Source organism: Cervus elaphus, chromosome 31, assembly GCF_910594005.1.
Source record: "Cervus elaphus chromosome 31, mCerEla1.1, whole genome shotgun sequence".
Lineage (NCBI taxonomy): Eukaryota > Metazoa > Chordata > Mammalia > Artiodactyla > Cervidae > Cervus > Cervus elaphus.
In genome coordinates, this window is record NC_057845.1 from 18732943 (window position 1) to 18747819 (window position 14877).

Here is a 14877-nt window from a genome sequence, read left to right on the forward strand (position 1 = left end):
AGTGAAAGAGGAGAGTGAAAAAGCTGGCTTAATACTCAACATTCAGAAAACTAAGATCATGGCATCTGGTCCCATTACTTCATGGCAAATAGATGGGGAAATAGTGGAAACCACGAGAGACTTTATTCTTTTGGGCTCCAATGTCACTGCATACAGTGACTGCAGCCATGAAATTAAAAGATGCTTGCTGCTTGGAAGAAAAGTTATGACCAACCTAGACAACATATTAAAAAGCAGGGAAATTACTTTGCCAACAAAATTCCATCTAGTCAAAGCTATGGTTTTTCAAGTAGTCATGTATGGCTGTGAGAGTTGGACTATAAAGAAAGCTGAGCACCAAAGAATTGATTCTTTTGAACTGTGGTGTTGAAGAAGACTCTTGAGAGTCCCTTAGATGGAGAGGAGATCCAACCAGTCCATCCTAAAGGAAATCAGTGCTGAATATTCATTGGAAGGACTGATGCTGAAGCTGAAGCTCCAATACTTTGGCCACCTGATGTGAAGAACCGATTTGGAAAAGACACGGATGGAAAGACCCTTTCTTATTGGAAAAGACTGAGATGCCATGGACATGTTTTTCAGTAGGCTCGGTGAGTTGGTGATCAATAAAGACGGAAGCCTGGCATGCTGCAGTCCATGGGGTCGCAAAGAGTTAGACACGACTGAGAGACTGAAGTGAACTGACAATTGTTATATATGGCCTGTGGTTAAGAACTCAGTTTCATTCACACCATATTTATAAAATATTCCTCAATGTTTTAAGACACTGTTTCCTCTTTACCTACCAAGTGAATTCTAAAATATCTCAGTAAAGTAGTATTCTGTCACATCCTGCTCTCACAAAGTATAGACTAGTTGAAGATTTCTTGATTTATCAGTGTATCCTGAATCTAATTTAACACTTTTCATTTTCCAACGATTTTTATAATATATGAGGCAAAGAGAAAGTGCTGTTGCAGTTCACCACAATCATTTAATCTCACAATTGGCATGGAACCAAGTTGTGAGTGAATTTGGAAAAGAATCTTATAGATAAATGAATTATATGTAAGATTATGTTTGAGATTCTGGTATCTCTCTCTCTGTCAAAGAGCAGTGGTCTTCTTGACAAATTACCTGAAATCAAATCATGAAAATGAGACATGCTTTTTGTCTTATTTTTGTTTTTAATAAATAAATCTCATTTGGAAATATTTCTCCAGTTAAATAAGTACACAATCATTTTCTTTATGATTGTCTTTGGTTTACTTTTTAATATTAGGCACATCCATTTGGAAGTCTTTGAATTTTGCACACATAAATATTCAATAAGATGTATTTTACATTTAAAAATTTTACAAATGATTTTTCATGCATTTTTTCTAGCAACAGCAATCCAGCATCAAATAACTTCAGGTAATGCAATTGCAACAGAAATCATAAACATTTTGCAATTTTAATGTAGAAAATGCTCTTTTAAAAGGATTTATCAAAAATTTAGGTTTTTTTTTCCAAGTTAATCAACAGTGCCACCAGGTGGTTACATTAATGAAGGAAAAGGACAATTGTTAAAATGATTTAGTATTTTAAAAACATTTAAGGTTGCTTGGGCTTATATTTTACAACAAATTAACAGAACTAACTGTCCATGCATAGTTTGTTGGAAATAATCTAAAGTTTTCCTTAGCTAACTTCTCTCTATTTCTCTTTAGAAAGCTATTAATTACCCAGCTTCATAAAGACTTCGTGAACCATATTAATACTAATCTGTTGCATGTAATCCCTTGCTTGTTAGTAAGTGTGATTTTCTTCAATTCTGTTAGTTTGAGTTAATACATAGATTTCAAAAGTTTGAAGAAGATAAAGGAGAAATGCATAAAATGTGTTAAACTAATGTAATATAAATTGTTGCTTTCACTGAGGTTTCTCCAACACTGGTGATCTTTTAATTTAGATGGCATTCTGGTTTCATCAAAATCAATAGCTCCTTTATCATATATTTTATCACTATTCATAACTGTTTATAAGCTATACTTAGTGCAACATTTAAACGTATCCATCTACCTTCATTAAATGCTTATCTTTTTTTTTCCCTTTGTTTCCTTATGTGTGTTCCTACAGCCTTTGGCTGATGATCCTCCACCATCTCACCCACTGGAAGTGTGATTCAGCTAATTTCTGTATTTGGGGTGAGGAGGGAACTGGGCTTGCATATTTTAGCCCCTTACTACTCTGCTTTTGATCTCTCCTAGGTGCCCAAACTCTGTATCCTAAATTTCTTTTTGCTATGAGTAAACTTTACTTGAATCTATCTTCTTCCAGCTCTGCTTTTGGCTAAATCATCATGATTGCCTAACTTTAGAGAAATTAAAAGATACTCAAGAGCATGAATGCAAACTACAGTTTATCCGATCAATACTTTCAATAATAATTATCACATTTTGTTATGTTCAGCTCAGTTCAGTCACTCAATTGTGTCCGACTCTTTGCAACTCCATGGACTGCAGCATGCCAGGCTTCCCTGTCCATCATCAACTCCTGGAGTTTACTCAAACTCATGTCCATTGAGTTGGTGATGCCATCCAGCCACCTCATCCTCTGTTGTCCCCTTCTCCTCCTGCCTTCAATCTTTTCCAGCATCAGGGTCTTTTCCAATGAGTCAGCTCTTCACATCAGGTGGCCAAAGTTTTGTAGTTTCAGCTTCAGCATCAGTCCTTCCAATGAATATTCAGGACTGATTTCCTTTAGGATGGACTGGATGGATCTCCTTGGAGTCCATGGGATTCTCAAGAGTCTTCTCCAACACCACAGTTGAAAAACATCAATTCTTTGGTGCTCAGCTTTCCTTATGGTCCACCTCTCACGTCCATACATGAGTACTGGAAAAGACCACATCTTTAACTACTTTGCTGGCAAAGCAATGTCTCTGCTTTGTAATATGCTGTCCAGGTTGGTCATAATTTCTCATTTTCATTTCTCAATTGAAACACCACTTGAGTGGGGGAAAAGTGCTTTTTATTAGCCTATTTCAAAAATCAACACACTATCATCATAATGGTGAATGTTAGTGACTGATCAAGAACAAATAACTTACTGAACTTGGAAAAAAGAAAGAGATTTGGAACTTGAGGAAATTGAGCCAATTTCTTTTTTTTTCTTTAATCCCAATCAGAAAAATGCAACCTGTCACAAATACGGTAACACAGCTTTTTGTTGTTTTCTCTATATTTTAGATATTCAATGACAGGTAATATACTCAAACAATATAAACAGAATTATTGATGAATTTCAGCTTTGAGGAAACTTTTAAAGAATGGGGTAATTTAAGTTTTCACATCATGGAAATATTCATTCAAAATCTCAACATCTTTCATATTGAGAAGAATGTGTTAATCATATGTAAATCCATTGAAAAAATAAAAATTTAGAAACCAAGAGATTTGAATATTGAAAAACAACATGCTTAAGGGAAAGTTTTGCCATAACTGCAATTTTCACTAGCTTCTGAATAAAACATTAAACTTCTTCCACGCCTTTGGCACCATGCTATCACTTCCATATAAATGCAAAATAATTTATATATTTTCCTGTTGCTATCACTGAATTTCTCTCTCCTTTCCAGAGTAGTACAGAGGCTCCTAATATGAATTGAAGAACCTCCACAATGTGACCTTAGTCCTTTTTCCTTCATTACCAGAATCTCTTGTTCCTGAAGCTACAGAGAAGAAAATACAGTACAAGAAAAGGAATAACAGATGCATTTAATGAGGGTAAATAAATACATTCAAATGTTACTTTAGGTATAGCCCACATTATTAATATTGATTCAGTTCGGTTCAGTTGCTCAGTCATGTCTGACTTTGCAACCTCATGAGCTGCAGCATGCCAGGCCTCCCTGTCCATCACCAACTCCTGGAGTCTACCCAAACCCATATCCACTGAGTTAGTGATACCATCCAACCATCTCATCCTCTGTTGTCCCCTTCTCCTCCTGCCCTCAATCTTTCCCAGCATCAGGGTCTTTTCCAATGAATCAGCTCTTCGCATCAGATGGCCAAAGTATTGGAGTTTCAGATTCAACATCAGTCCTTCCAATGAACACCCAGGACTGATTTCCTTTAGGATAGACTGGTTGGATCTCCTTGCAGGCCAAGGGATTCTCAAGAGTCTTCTCCAACACTGTAGTTCAAAAGCATCTGTTCTTTGGTCCTCAGCTTTCTTTATAGTCCAACTCTCATATCCATACATGACTACTGGTAAAACCATAGCCTTGACTAGAGAGACCTTTGTTGACAAAGTAATGTCTCTGCTTTTTAATATGCTGTCTAGGTTGGTCATAACTTTCCTTCCAAGGAGTAAGTGTCTTTTAATTTCATGGCTGCAGTCACCATCTGCAGTGATTTTGGAGCCCCCAAAAATAAAGTCAACCACTGTTGCCACTGTTTCCACATCTATTTGCCATGAATGAAATATATATAATAAAATAGCTTCCACAGTAATCACAATGATGTCCACAACCTGGTATCATGCCTCCACCCCCTTTTTCCCCCTCCCCTGAACTGTGTATTGAACTTGATAGAATGTAACAAAAGTGGCGGGATGTCATTTCCAAGATTAGGTTAAAGAAAGACTCTGGCTTTGTTGGGATTTCTCTGTGGAAAGCTACCAGACATGTTGTGAATCACTTCATCACTCTGTGGACAAAGGCACGTGGCCAGAAACGTCCACCTCTGGCCAACAACCAAGGAGGACCTATGATCTGCCAAAGCCATGTGAGTGAGCTTGGAGATGGCTCCTCCCCCAGGGGAGATGAGTGCAGCCCTGACCAATAGATGAACTGCAACTTGTGAGTGACTCTGACCCATACGTGCTCAAGTTAAGTTGTTTACATGTTCCTGACCCCAGGAGCTGAGATAATAAATAATTGTGGTTTTTAAACCTATAAGTTTATAGGTTGTGAGTGACTCTGACCCATACTCAAGTTAAGTTGTTTACATGTTCCTGACCCCAGGAGCTGAGATAATAAATAATTGTGGTTTTTAAACCTATAAGTCTGGTGTTATAACACAGTTGTTAACTAATACTCCCATATACTGATGACTGACATGGAAAGAGGTCACTGTGAATGCACACTTGTCAAAGGAGTTGGCTAAGGTTCTAGCTTCTTCCTGAGGTCACCTGGTGGATCCATTTACCACAGGTCAGAATTGCAGGAGTAAAAAGGTTTATACATTCAACTTTGACCAGTGAGGGGTTGAGGAAGGAAGGATCAATAAGTAAATGTCTTTAAACTTGCTGCAATCCCCCCTCCAACACAAAAATGAAGAATCCAAGATATGATCATTCCATTTGGCCTCCCTTAAGAAGTCCCCAGATGGAGCAGTCCGTTGTGTTTTTGAGAACCATGGCTGACTTGGTAACATACATTATGGTGTTTGCTCTCTTTATTAGCTCTTTCTAAAATGGATCAGGACATCATTGCCCCTCCCATGTCCTCCACCTGCCTTTTGTCTGTGGAAAAACTTTAGCCAGAGAATAGGTTTAATCAGAGAAGTGAGAAAATGAAGAAACAAAAGAAAACAGTCCAAAAAGATTAATAACAGTTTAGTCATTAACCTAAGTCAAGGACATTTAGTTCCTCTTCAAGGGCTATAGATGATATTCTGATCCATAGCCTGTGAGCTGTCTTGTAGATACTGAAACCCCACAGGTGGAAAAAGATGACCAGACTGTGTCCATGACTACATGATGACCAAGCTCTGGTATAAGCTGCTGCGATTCTGAAAATTGGCCTCAAGGAAATGGGAATGAGCAGGCCCTAAAACTGAAGAGTAACTGGACTTAAAACAGCCACAATGATGCTGGTCAGACCACCGGTGACCTGAAGATGATTGCCAGTCAATTGTCAAACCAATTTCAGGTGATGGTGTTGTTTTCGGATGTAACCCCCCTCTCTGTCTATAAAAGCTCTTACTCCCTGAATGGGACGGGGTGGGGGTGGCCTTTGGATAGGAGTCCACCATACCCCCAGGGTTGCTGGCATCTGAAATAAAGCAAACTTTCCTTTTCAACAATTCGTATCTTTATTGGCTTTTGAGAAGTCAGAATGTCAGCTTAGATAGGATTACACTCCCAAATAAAACTCTAACCCATAAGCTTTTTTCCTCAGCTACTCTTTCTCAGAAAACCTGTCTGTAACAAATATATTCCTTAATGATATTTCTGAAACTAGAAGTTCACATGGCAATCTATCAAAACCTAATTTTAATTATCTTTAGACATACTATAAAATTATATTTAACTCATATATATTTAAAACATTTTAGCCAAAAGAGAATTATTAAGGAGCATTACCATTCTGATTTTCCCCCTAAATATTCAGAAGCATAGCTTCAAAAATTTAGAGTTATATAACATTGCTGGTGTGAGGTTACTATGAGTTTCTCACAGATATTTTTGAGAAAAACCCAATATAGTATGAACACCAAAGTTAGGTTTTTAAAAAAAATTATGTACCAGATAGATATCTATATATACATAATGAGTTAGAATATCTACGAAGATTTTGAAAATGAAGTCTTTAAGAAATATTGTGTCAGGTTCTGGGTTTAAACTTGAAAATTCGTAAGGCTTGGTAGCATCTCTGACAGAGGACAAGTTTATATGAAAAGACATATTGTTGTTTTTCTTTATTTCTGTAATATAAATTGACTTCATTCACTATAAAATTGGAATTGCTAAATAATATGAGAAATTAGGGACTTCCCTGGTGGTCTAGTGGTTAAGACTCTGTGCTCCCACTTCTAAGGGAGCCCGGATTCAACCCCTGGTCAGAGATCCTGCATGCTGCAACTAAAGACCCCACATGCTACAAGTAAGACCTGGTGCAGTCAAACAGATAAATAAATAACTTAAAAATAAATAAACAATTAAAAAAATAGTATGAGAAATTATATGAATAAAAGTGTCAATAGCAAGAGCAATCACACCTTGTTTCAAAACACAAGAGAATGCTAGATAAAATTATTAAATTTCTTCTCAGCAGCCACTTAGGTACCTTGGATCATGAAAATTTATTGGCTATGTACAAATTAGAGAGGAGTCAAAGGAGAAAGAGGAAGGATAACCTGAAATGTTAAACCTGTGCCAGATGTGGATAATAGAGGTGAAATATCTATGGTCTTGATCTAGAGGAGGCTGGGAGATTCAGCATGTAATAAATTATCACTAATGAGAACAGAATGTAAGAATACTCAGAAAAATGACTTTGAGAAAATTAACACTTTGAATATGTGAATAGGAGGCAATGTGGAAGAGATTATACTAAACTTAATCATGGTTCTGATAACACAGGCAGTTATAAGCATATATTTACACAAATAATAGACTTCTATGCCATATTTTTAAGGAGATCTTAAAAGTTTCTGAGCAAATTTTGTTGATAGTTATAAAACAATCCAAAAGCAGTGTTCGTATACAAGAAAAAATATTCAAAACTACAATTTATTGTTGAGCTTGGTAATTATCTTGCCATTGTTCCTTAGAGGTTAAAACATATTCTGAACCATTTATAGCTACTTCCTAAAACACTGGCTTTAAAAACACATCTGTACCGAGGAAACCAGATCTGAAAGAGACACGTGCACCCCAATGTTCATCGCAGCACTGTTTATAATAGTCAGGACATGGAAGCAACCTAGATGCCCATCAGCAGACGAATGGATAAGGAAGCTGTGGTACATATACACCATGGAATATTACTCAGCCGTCAAAAAGAACTCATTTGAACCAGTCCTAATGAGATGGATGAAACTGGAGCCCCTTATACAGAGTGAAGTAAGCCAGAAAGATAAAGAACATTACAGCATACTAACACATATATATGGAATTTAGAAAGATGGTAACGATAACCCTATATGCAAAACAGAAAAAGAGACACAGAAATACAGAACAGACTTTTGAACTCTGTGGGAGAAGGTGAGGGTGGGATGTTTCAAAAGAACAGCATGTATACTATCTATGGTGAAACAGATCACCAGCCCAGGTGGGATGCATGAGACAAGTGCTCGGGCCTGGTATACTGGGAAGACCCAGAGGAATCGGGTGGAGAGGGAGGTGGGAGGGGGGATCGGGATGGGGAATAAGTGTAAATCTATGGCTGATTCATATCAATGTATGACAAAACCCACTGAAATGTTGTGAAGTAATTAGCCTCCAACTAATAAAAAAATTAAAAAAAAATAAAAAATAAAAAAATAAAAAAAATAAAAACACATCTGTGTAATTATATAGCCAATATTAAAAATTTTGGGTAAACATCCAATTCTACTAGTTAATTGCTATTGAATATATATATTTTTAAATTTCTTTCTTAAATATAATTGTATATTTATCTTGTAAAAATAACTTTCCTGGTATTGCTGATTCAAATTGTATAATTGTATTTCCAATAAAGAATATTTTCTATTGATTAAACAATAATTTTGAGTTAATTTTTAAAACTTTTATGAACAACTTCAAGTTATATTCATATTATGTCAATGTTCTATTACTAAAAAAAAAAGCATTTAATTTGTAGTGACTTTTTCAAGTAATGTGCGTCATTGACAAAAATAATAACCCTGCTGGCTTCATAAATTTAAAGGGTTCCAAGTCATTAACATACAAAATTAATAATAAACTATTTAACATAGACCCTTGAGGGAGACCAGATGTTTCTGCTTAATTAGAGAAGACCCGACCCTAGATGACAGTATATTTCAATCACCTTTTAAAATAAGCATAAAGCCACCCTCTAGAGCTTTCACACAGCTAACAGTGACATGTCTAGGATTAAGGAAGACTCAGTGAAATGTCAAAACCATGCAAAGGTTAAAAGAAAAATAAAGTCACACTACCATAAATACAAAAATCAACCTTTTTTTTGGTCCACATGGAAATACAGAGTCCACTTTTTCTGTCGTACATATTATTGAATAATAAAATTTTTTTAAAAAATCAAAATTTGAGCAATGTAGTGAGGGAAGTGTTGTGAAGTGATACTTTTGTTTTATGTAAGCAAGTCACTAGGACAGGGAAATTAGATTGCATTTTTTGAGGAAGAGGTGTTGAAGGATTAGTGAACATACTTTAAAACTATCACAGAGGAGCATACAGTGAAATTCCACATTTGAATATCACAAATGGATGAAGTACTTAAAGCTGAAGTATGGACAGTGAGAGGCATCGATGATATGCTTTGAGTGACCATAAATGGTTGCTGAACTACTTTCTCAGAGAATGTGATAGGCAAAGGTCACTGTTGCTCTTCTGGCTTTGCTGTATAATAGTCTTTAAGAACCAGGGTTGAATTATTTTGAAAAATAAGACACTGGAGAAGCTATTAACATAATTTCAGAAAGCAGGAACACAAAGAACTTTGTGATCAAAGTAGAGGTGTCCAAAAGGGAGGCTAGTTAATTTTAGAAATACTTCACAGTAGTTTTATTTAAAGCATCTCTTGTGATATTTATATTTCAATAAAACATTGGGGTTGAATTTTTTTTGCATTGTGTGATCAACAGCATATGAACTCTTGATAAATTCAAGTCAAGAGTTATCTGCCCACCATTAACCCTTCACACCTAGGTTATATTAAGCATATTTATTGATATTATAAAATCTTTCTCACAAATAATTAAGAAAATTGAACAATCAGGCAGAATCCATGAAAGATATTTAAAATACATTTTTATTTGTCTTTAGTAAATTGTTATATGTTGGTTACTTTGAGGAAAAATGTCAGCAAAACAACAGCTTTCATAAGGAGCTTCAGTTCAGTTCAGTCATTCAATCTTGTCTGACTCTGCGACTCCATTGACTGCAGTACACCAGGCTTCCCTGTCCTAAACAGAAAATAAAACCACATTTTTCTATATGATAGTGCAAAATCTGTCCTTTAATACTGTGGACAGTTTAATCACGTGTTAAGACAGATCATTTAAATAGTAAGTGTATTAGGATAAAATCTGGGTTATTCTAACAATAGTCTAAAAACTGAATGGATTTTATGAGATGAAAATTTACTTCACTGTCACATAGCAGTCTACCCTGTCCAAGCTGTAGGCAAGCTTTGTTTCATGTATTCCCATTAGAATATGAGTTTGTCATGTTACTCTGCTATCCCCAAATGTTTCTTTCATGCCTAAATGGCAGAAAAAGAAGCATTGTCCCTGCTCAGGTATTCTGATATTCAGTCTTTTCCCACCAGCTTGTATTATGTAGGGAGTCTAGTTCCAGATTTCCTATCCAGAGTATCTGTGGGCTTATATCTTGTCTGTAAGGGATTACAAATCTCCAGCACCAAGATAGTTAATAGATCTGAGAGAGTTACCTCCTGGAAGTAAACAAGTGTATCTCTTACTGTTTACTGTGGGATTCCTTTTTATTACTGGTCCCTGGATAATTTTTCTACTTTAAAATTCAGCAATGTGCTTATCATTTTTTAAATGAAGTTTTCCTTTTGCTTTCTGAATTTTGCAATGTGATTTTGGGTATAAATTTTTACTTGTTCAACATCTCAGGTATAAATATTTAATTTGTCATGATTTTGATTGTGTCATTTTTCTTCAAGTTTTTCACATCAAATATGATCTAGCTGATATTATAAGTATTAAACAGTGATCTCTATCACATTATTAAATGACAAATTGATTAATTAGGAGTTAGGACATAAAGTATTATTTTTAAAATTATGGTACATTCACAGGTCAAGTTATCATACAATCATGAAACACTGAATTTTCAAAGAATATTTAATGACTTGGAAAGTGTTCACAATAAAATAATAAAAAGAAAAAGAAAATAGCAGCATATTAAAAGTATGTGATAAATAAGTGAATTGAAATATATTATTTCTGTTCTTTTAAAGAAAAGGGATATGGAAGATTCTTTGCATTTTTGCTCTATAATGAATTTATGACCATTATATTGAAACAACTAATTGGAAAATCTATTGGCCATTTTTAATTGCATTCATATAGAAGACATTTTTATTCTCATATGAAACAATATGATTCAGAATCTATAGTTTTCTCTAAGAAACAGGGCTCATTCCAACAGAAATTGTACAAAGAAAGTTGTATATAGAGAATACCGTAATTCTATAACATTTTAAACAAATAATGAAGGTAAAAAGAATCCCAAATCATTGAATAAATTTTCAAAGGGCCAAAGTCTTTATAAAAGCAAGATACTCTCAAGATTAATAATTTCTTAGCAGAACCAATATTCTGTCTTATCCTAAATATCAGCATTACTCATGTCTATTTAATTTACAGTTCTGATCAGTTAAATCAAATACTCTAATCCTTGGTAAAAAAATATTTTCTATCATTTGCTTTTTATATTTTCAATATCCAGAATTTTCTTCAATATATTTCTTTTTTAGTTTTTTCTTTATATCTGTATGTGTAAAGTAATGAGCACAGCTGTGTGGAAGTGAACTCAGGACACATTCTGAGTTGCTTGAACAACCAGCCAGCTGGGAGGTGGACTGAGATTTTTAGCCTCCGTCTCTCTCAGTTTTTCGTATAGAAACTCCTGGGAAGTGGAAGAATTTTGATGATTTCATAAGGATATTCTGAGAAAAGAAATGGCGATGCTCAGGCTTTAAGTTTAAAAGAATTTTAATTGTTAGTTTCATATTTGCAGATATGATAGTGTTTCATTTTTCAAAAAGAGAATACAGTCTTTGTCTCTAAGGTGCTAAGGGGCAGGTGAGTTGCTAAACAAGTAGCAGTTTATGTGGGAGGAAGGCAGATTTACCTCCTCCTCTCTTCTCTCTTCCAGAAGTTTAAGTTACTGGTCATCTGAATTTTCTGCTTGGCTATTCCTTTACTCCAAAGATTGAAGGCCGGAGGAGAAGGGGGAGACAGAAGATAAGATGGTTGGATGACATCATTAACTCAACGGACATGAGTTTGAGCAAACCCCAGGAGGTAGTGAAGGACAGGGAAGCCTGGCATGCTACAGTCCATGGGGTCCCAAAGAGTAGGATAGGACTTAACAACTGAACCACAACAAAGCATGTGAAACTCCAACTATGTTCATCAAAGCAAAATGACCAGTCAGATGATAATCTCTCAAGACTTTTTCCAGAATTGATTGCAAATGATGAGATTAAGAGAGAAAAAAAAAAAAAAAAGAGCACAGGAGAAAGTCTTATGAAAACTAGGGCAGTTCTTTGATTAAAATCCTAACAAATATGAAGTGTACAGATTCCAAAATTTAAGTTAAAAATAATGTCCCCCATTTTACAGTGTTTTGATTGTATATATATATATATATATATTAAGTTTAAGGCTGCAAGAAGTAAAAAGTATTGTTGAGAATTATGTAAGTGATCATACCTTTGTTTGTCTTCTTTGAAGTTCTAATAAGAAAGTTGAATTCACTGAGAATATGATTTTTGCTCAAAAACCTTAAAGTATTTCATTCATTATTTTGATAGATATTTATTGAAAACTTAGTAATCTTATGGGGGGAGGTGCTTGGAGTACAACAGTTATGAAAATAAAGCATTTCTGCCCCTTTGAAGTTAACATTTTTATGGATGAATTCAGTTGTTAGTGATGTTATTAGGTGACCAGGAGGTAACATATACAATGTCAGCTTTTCTTGTAGTTCTTTGGGCTCACATGTTACATAACACCTAATGACCATATAATTTTTCCATATCATGTTATTATTATCTTTTTATTGTTTCTTTCCTCCCCCACAAACATATTAGAATGATATCAAATGATGTCAGGTTAGAATATTATTTTTTGCTTACCCTTATTTCCTGAGGTAAGATTGTGGCAAGTATATAATTAGTGTTTGTTCAGAATTGAAAGGTTAAAACCCAACTTAGCTGGAAAGATAATCACTCCTAGTTAATCTCAGTTTTGCACAATATTAATCCTCCATATTCAGTTCAGTTCAGTTGCTCAGTCGTGAACCGCAGCACACCAAGCCTTCCTGTCCATCACCAACTGCTGGAGTCCACCCAAACCCATGTCCATCGAGTCAGTGATGCCATCCAACCATCTCATCCTCTGTCCTCCCCTTCTCCTCCTGCCCTCAATCTTTCCCAGCATCAGGGTCTTTTCCAATGAATTAGCTCTTCGCATCAGATGGCCAAAGTATTGGAGTTTCAGCTTCAACATCAGTCCTTCCAGTGAACACCCAGAACTGACCTCCTTTAGGATGGACTGGTTGGATCTCCTTGCAGTCCAGGGGACTCTCAAGAGTCTTCTCCAAAACCACACTTCAAAAGCATCTATTTTTCTGCACTCATCTTTCTTTACAGTCCAACTCTCACATCCATACATGACCACTGGAAAAACCACAGCCTTGACTAGACGGACCTATGTTGACAAAATAATGTCTCTGCTTTTCAATATTCTGTCTAGGTTGGTCATAACTTTCCTTCCAAGGAGTAAGCGTCTTTTAATTTCATGGCTGCAATCACCATCTGCAGTGATTTTGGAGCCCAGTAAAATAAAGTCAGTCACTGTCCTCTATACTAATCCTCCATATTCACGCAGTCAAGAAATTAAAAGATGCTTACTCCTTGGAAGGAAAGTTATGACCAACCTAGACAGAATATTGAAAAGCAGAGACATTATTTTGTCAACAAAGGTCCGTCTAGTCAAGGCTGTGGTTTTTCCAGTAGTCATGTATGGATGTGAGATTTGGACTATAAAGAAAGCTGAGTGCTGAAGAATTGTTGCTTATGAACTGTGGTGTTGGAGAAGACTCTTGAGAGTCCCTTGGGCTGCAAGGAGATCCAACCAGTCCATCCTAAAGGAGATCAGTCTTAGGTGTTCATTGGTAGGACTGATGTTGAAGCTGAAACTCCAATACTTTGGCCATCTGATGCAAAGAGCTGATTCATTGGAAAAGACCCTGATGCTGGGAAAGATTGAGGGCAGGAGGAGAAGAAGACGACAGAGGATGAGATGGTTGGATGGCATCACCGACTTGATGAACATGGGTTTGGGTGGACTCCGGGAGTTGGCGATGGACAGGGAAGCCTGGCATGCTGTGGTTCATGGGGTCACAAGAGTAGGACATGACTGAGCAACTGAACTGAATTGAATCCTCTGTATTTCTAACTTTCCTGTTGTTTCAAGTTTAAAAGGCCAAATGAATGTGCCAGCAGTGTTCAGTGCAAAGAGAACCATGGCCAGAGCATCCACCAAGCTGAGACAGATGTAATGGATTGTGGCCTTGAGGAAGCAAAATCATTCAGGGTGCAGAGAATCTGCAGAGTGCAAAGCCAGGATCTTCAACTGGATACAAGTTGTGAGAAATGAGAAAATGGTAACAAACACTAGGAAAAAAACAAAACAAAACAAAACAAAACACCTCTTTACAGCATTTCTGTGGTAATTTCAGTCTTAATTCATATTAAACCTTGAATGGTATATCTTTAATAAGAACTGACTGCAAACAATATTGTCTGTTGACATTTATTCCTAAGAATCATTTCTAACTGAAATTCTTGAAGAATCATTCTTTTCATGCAGGTTATAAAATTTGATCTCCTGACAGGTTTTCTTTCTGGTTAGCTTCAGAAAGTTAATTTGGAGAACATTAAATGGTAGAGGAACTTAGACAACTACTCATTAAATTTTATTTTCTGTCTCTTTCTCCTAAAGCATAACGTATGATAAGATATATTCAAGATGATGTTTACTAATCTACATTTTCCTTTCTCTATTCTTTTGCTTTTAACAGTTATATTTCTTGTGGTGGTTAACTCTATGAATAGAATTTACAGCCTATGTCTTAAAGTTATAGTTTCTACAATTATTTTAATTTTATTTTTAAGTAAATTACTCTATCTGTTGAGTAGATAAATTTCCTGAAAAC

The 14877-nt window shown here is 35.7% G+C and overlaps 1 long non-coding RNA gene across 1 annotated transcript; it reads left to right on the top strand.

Annotated features, from left to right (window-relative positions):
- Nucleotides 1–400: 400 nt before the first annotated feature.
- LOC122687548 lies at nt 401–13956 on the top strand. The gene is made up of 3 exons (XR_006339168.1): nt 401–498; nt 11730–11735; nt 13887–13956. It is a non-coding gene; the product is annotated as an uncharacterized LOC122687548 (long non-coding RNA).
- The last annotated feature ends 921 nt before the right edge of the window (nt 13957–14877 follow it).